Source organism: Pongo pygmaeus, chromosome 1, assembly GCF_028885625.2.
Source record: "Pongo pygmaeus isolate AG05252 chromosome 1, NHGRI_mPonPyg2-v2.0_pri, whole genome shotgun sequence".
Lineage (NCBI taxonomy): Eukaryota > Metazoa > Chordata > Mammalia > Primates > Hominidae > Pongo > Pongo pygmaeus.
This window is the reverse complement of record NC_072373.2, coordinates 130,770,359-130,776,358: the sequence shown is the minus strand read 5'-3', so window position 1 is coordinate 130,776,358 and position 6,000 is coordinate 130,770,359.

Sequence of the window (6,000 nt, the reverse complement as noted above, 5' to 3'; positions counted from 1 at the left end):
TCCTTTGATTCTAGTTAGAAAACTACTGGGTATTCAGATAGGCTCCTACTGGTTTCATGTTCATCTCTGGACAAATCTCCATGGCCAGAGGATATAGGGTAGCATAAATGATAGGCTTCACTTCAGTTGTGTGCTCACCCGACTATTAGTGTGGTGCAACCTAACAGAAAATGTCCAGATGTCCCAGGACCACATATTAGCTTGTATTTGGAAGAGAGTACCTCTCTCAAAAGAAGTGGTAGTTGCAAACCAAAGCGACAGATATTTCCTATATGTGGAATCAAAGTCCAAGTTTTATGAAAGAACATTTTATTGAATGATAAATTAATAACTTACAATTCCATGTGAAGGGCAAGTCAATGAATCTGAGAATTCTAAAGATTAAGTGAGCATAGTCTCCCTATTTGCAGAGACAGGACTAGAGATTCTCTGTTGTTTGTGACTCCATATCTATATGAAATCACATTTGCAGCCAAGAGTGGTGGCACATGCCTGTAATCCCAGTGCTTTAGGAGGGTGAGGTGGGAGGATCACTTGAAGCTAAGAGTTTAAGGCCACCGTGGGCAACATAGTAAGATTCCAAATCTACAAAAAAAAAAAAAAATAGCCAGGAATGGTGGCACACACCTGTAGTCCCATCTGCTCAGGAGGCTAAGGTGGGAGGATCATTTGAACTCAGGAGTTCAAAGCTTCAGTGAGCCATGACCACATCACTGCACTCCAGCCTGGGTGACAAAGAAAGACCTCATTAAAAAAAAAAGAAAAAAGAAAAGAAAGGAAAGAAAGAAAGAAATCGAGTTTGTGTTACTTTTATGTATCAAAAAGGAGTCCAGTATAAATAGAGTCATTTTTCAAATATCAATGAATAAATCTATATCAAAGGAGTAACTAAAGGGTTAAAAATTATTTAAAGTCTATAATTTTATGTATTTTATTTTATTATTTTTAGACGGAGTCTTACTCTGTCACCTAGGCTGGAGTACAGTGGCATGATCTCAGCTCACTGCAACCTCCGCCTCCCAGGTTCAAGTGATTCTCCTGCCTCAGCCTCCCAAGTGGCTGGGACTACAGGTGCATGCCACCATGCCTGGCTAATTTTGTATTTTTAGTAGAGATGGGGTTTCACTGTGTTGGCCAGACTGGTCTCAAACTCCTCACCTCAAATGATCTGCCTGCCTCAGCCTCCCGAAGTGTGTGATTACAGGCATGAGCCACCACGCCTGGCCAATTTTTATGTATTTTGTATATTGCTGTGAAATTGAAATAAACTTTAATTCTATATGTTTTATTTTAAAGTTGTGAAGTGTCTTAATTTTAGGAATGATCTTGCTTCAGATCCTTTGATAGGAGCTTCGATAACAGATAGTATACATGAAAGTTGTATGAGTGTTGGCAAAGGTGGTTTTTCATATCTACGAAGGTGTTTTCTTTTATTAATTTATTCTAAAATCATTTGGACTTTTGCCCTCATTTTTCTTACAGTTGGTTCTGAAACATAACGGCTGTCATCACAACAGTCAAATTAAGACAGCGTGTAAAGAAAAATTGTATTTTAATGTGACAAATGAAAGTCCCAGCCCACAGAAGAGTTCAACAAGTAAGGAAAACAGGACAGGTGGGAAGATGTATGCAAGAGCCACACAGATGCACAGGTAAAGAAAACGAGGACAACTAACATACAGATTATAGAACTATTTGGAGCTATCTTAGCCTGGGAACAAACCCGGAAAACTTCAAAGGGGAAGCAAATCTTCAGTAGAATTTAAGATGCAATATTTAAGAGAAGGCATGGAACTAGAAACCGCGGAGAGAAGAGGGGACAATAAAGATCTACTTTACTGAAGTATATTTCTCAGCAGCTCCAAAGAGATGCTCAAAATTCCCATGTTGTACTAATTATAATACATAATCTAACTATGCAACCAATGGATAATTACTAAAGGATTGAGAGAATGCACTTCTTGTTGGAGCCGATGGCATTCTCATAGTGTCGGGAGAGAGAAAGGGAGAGAGACAGGGTGCTTATTAATTTATATAAATTATAAAATCAGTAATTGTACATTCAAAATATTTATGTTGTTCCAGTGTTATACTCATCACTGTAGAAGGAAGGGTAAAAGGAATGAAATTTATTTATTCAATAAAGATTCGCTGAACTCTTGATTTGTACAAAATACTATGTTAAGGGTTCAAAAAGGAAGAAAAGGTGAATTAGATATGGCTTATACTTTAAAGAAGAAAAATATTATTGAGGGAAAATAAGACAATCAAGCAAAATTTTTATACGTGATCTACAAAAATGTCCAAAGAAAGCTCTAAAGGATCACATAAGAGGGAAAGTTTGAGGAAATCTCATAAGGAGATTACTTTGGTTTGAAATTTGAAAAATCATTAAAGGAAGAGTACAAAAAAGGCTTTGATGCAAGACAATATGGTTTATAAAATGCCATGTAGCCTAGGATGTCTGGAGTTAGTGTCTGTACAGGGAGAAGGAGAGGCAAGATGGAAAGATTGGTGGAGGCCAGACAGAGGCCCTTACATGCCAGGCTAAAGACTGAATACAATTTTATAGTCAATGAAGAATCATAAAGCACTTTTGAGCAAGAGAGCGGCATGATCAAAATTGTGCTTTAAGAGAATTTTCATGGTGCAAAGTTATAGACTTGATCAGAAAATGGAAGATTTGTAGCTAGGGAAATTAGCCAGTAGGTAATGATACTGTCACTGAAATAATGAAGTGAACAAAATGGTAAGAGCAGACATGGAAAAGAGAAAATGGAGAAAAGAGAAATGACGTGTTGTTTCTCCAATTCACTCCTACAATTGGAAGTACAAGATGAGAATATATCAAATAAAATAAAACGATTTATAGTCATGTGCTAGATTGTGCAGTCAAAATAAGGTCTACTGGTATTGAGAGAGATGCCTTTGAGAGCTAGAGTAGCAAGGACAAAATTCAGAAATGTGAGATATGAATGCATTCCAGGAAAGTAGAACAGCATGTGAGAAGGGACAGGAACAGAACAAAGATGGTGCAAGTGCAGCTCAAACAAGCTCATCAGAGGAGAGGACACATCTCTGCAGAGCGGGACACAAGACAAGTGTGTAGTGGGGCAGGACTTACCCAGAGGGGTGTTGTATGATGGAAGAGCCTGAAGGCCATAGCTGACTTTTGTAGGAAACCAGGCATTAATTGATGCTAATTGAAATATGGAAGAGAAAAATACAAAAGGGCAAAAGTTCATTGGAAATTCAAAAGAATTTAGAGACTAAATACAAGGGACACAGGCATGCATAAATCAAGGATGATGACAAGATTTTTAGATTGAGTGGTTTGGATCATCTTATACTTTAAATAGCTGCTGCTTGTTACTTTCCAGGAATATAGTAGAGAACCAGTTGCAGTGTGACACTGAAGAAAAAGGAATGGCCAATTTATATGTGTGTATTTCTCAACCCTTTCACACATAAACTAGTGTATTAATACAGCACTATAAGGTAAATGTTTTAAAAGGGAATTGAGGGCAGCTGTGCAGAACTTAGTAGGAAAAGCATCACATTTTTATAGTATGTGAACATGAATAAAAATCAAGTTTTGGAGAAATACTTTAAATTTAAAACTTCCAAATAAAATCTATTCAATTTTTAAATGAGAAACATGAGCTTACTTGTACAGAGAATGGCTACATACATTTTCTCATCAGAATTTTTACTTTTGACCTCTTTAAATTCATGATAGTAACCACTGAAGAGAAGAGAAACTGTGCAAGTAGGTGATAAAAATCTGATATCATTGCTTTATAATCATTAAAAATATAACAACCCTTGAAATTACATGTGAAGAATTCAATAGCACTGCCTTCATTGACAAAAGTAATGTTTAAATTTCTTGTGATAAACTTAGATGTTTCTAAATCCAATTAAATATCTTTTATCACATATTGCAAAAGAAAAATAATGCTTTATTTGCAGAATGTACATTCATTTTTAGAGCCATTGCTATGCAGATAGCATGGAAGCCATATACAAGACATATCTGTACCCATGGACAGAATTTACAGAGAGAAGACAGAAATAGCAATCACTTCCCTCAGTTGTACCCATGAGGAGAACCGTTGAATCTCTCCACTCTCCAAGCACCTTTAACAGACCACACCTAGGGGTGTGCCCAGTGCTCCTTGGGCAATAACATATGCTGCAGCTGGTTGTCCAGTGGGTTTCCAGGTAGTGGGGCTCCCTCTTGGCTATATTTAGTACACTGGGGTGCAGCAGCAAATTCTGAAGTTGTTTCTCTCCTGGTTTATAGCCTTCTGAACTTGCTGTCATGCACTGTTCCACCTTGAACCTGGATTATTGCAACCGGAAGCAATCTTCATTGAGACTTTGCACAGACCCTGCTAAGACCCTGAGGCGATCAATATCTTATGGGACAGTTGAAACCCATTCACAACACACTGGTATGACAATGCACAACACAACTCTGCAATGAACTTTTTATTTTGTTGCCTGTATCACTGCTATAGGTTATCCTGGGGTAGCCACTGATTTCCAGGGCAAAGATATGTTCCTGTGGGATGAAGCTCCATAGATTCATGTAAATCAGCTTCTACCATATCCTGATAGGGAATCACAGAGGACCATAGTGGACAGAAGTCATTGATAGTAAAAAAAATAAAAAATTTTAAAAAAAGTAAAATTATATTTAAAAAATCTCTTGCCTGGGCCAGGCATGGTGGCTCACGCCTGTAATCCCAACACTTTGGGAGGCCGAGGCAGGCAGATCACTTGAGGTCAGGAGTTCAAGACCAACCTGGCCAACATGGTGAAACCCCATCTCTATTAAAAATACAAAAATTAGCCTGGCATGGTGGCATACAACTGTAGTCCCAGCTACTCGGGAGGCTGAGACAGGAGAATCACTTGAACCCAGGAGGTGGAGGTTGCAGTGAGTTGAGATCGTGCCACTGCACTCCAACCTGGGCAAGAGAGTGAGAATCCATCTCAAAAAAAAAAAAAAAGAAAAAAGAATCTCTTGCCAGAATAATTGCTGTTAGGTAAATTTGATGTTAGATTAAAAAGCAAAAAAGTCATGTCTTCTTATCAAAGGTATGTGACTTTTTTGTTTGGTTGTGGGCATAGAAAATGTTTTAATTTGTTGTGGGCACAGAAAATGTGCTCTGGCTAAATTAATGAGAAAGGCAGGAAAGAGGAGAGGAAAGGATATATTTGGAAAGACAGTGGGGATACAAAAAGAAACAAAAGAAAAGAAAAAAGCCAGACTTCTTAAGGGAAAGGTAAAAAGGACAGTTCAGAGAACCAAAAGGCCAGCATTAATTATCATTCTCTTTTCTTCTATGATGCATCAACACCAACAATTTTCTGTCTCTGTATCACTTTCCTCAAGATTCAGATTCCTGGGGAACAGGGTCCAGTTGTTCACATTTTGGTCACTATCCTATCTGGCCTAGGGCAGACTGAATACCTTCATTTACAGTCTTAGTTTGGACTGTAGAAGTGGGACAGTTTATCATGAAAATTCAAGAAACCATCACAAAAAGAAGGAATGATGGCTCCTGAACAAACACACAACAGATGTCCATTTCACTCCTCTAACCTATTCATTTTAGATATGGAAACAGAGTCCCTGAGTTAAAATGCTCTTATTTACAGCCGTGGAATTAGCCAATGATGAGGCTGTAACTAAAACACTTTCTCATCCTTCAGAAGCTTTTCATTTCAGTGTTTTTCGTACTTCACACATCTGCATATTCAGCTATGTTAAGTCTCTTCCATTTAGAAAAATGCAATAAAATCTTACATTGTCCCCTTAAAATGTGGTGGAGTGGGCTGATATCTGAGAAATATGTAACTAATTTAAATATATTTTTATGACCTTAAAGATAAATGTCATGCAAATACCCAAAGGGCAAATAGTTGCCAGGAAACAGAAAAGCAGTTTGCATTTGGCTATGGGCACACAAATCCAATATAGAGAAAAAC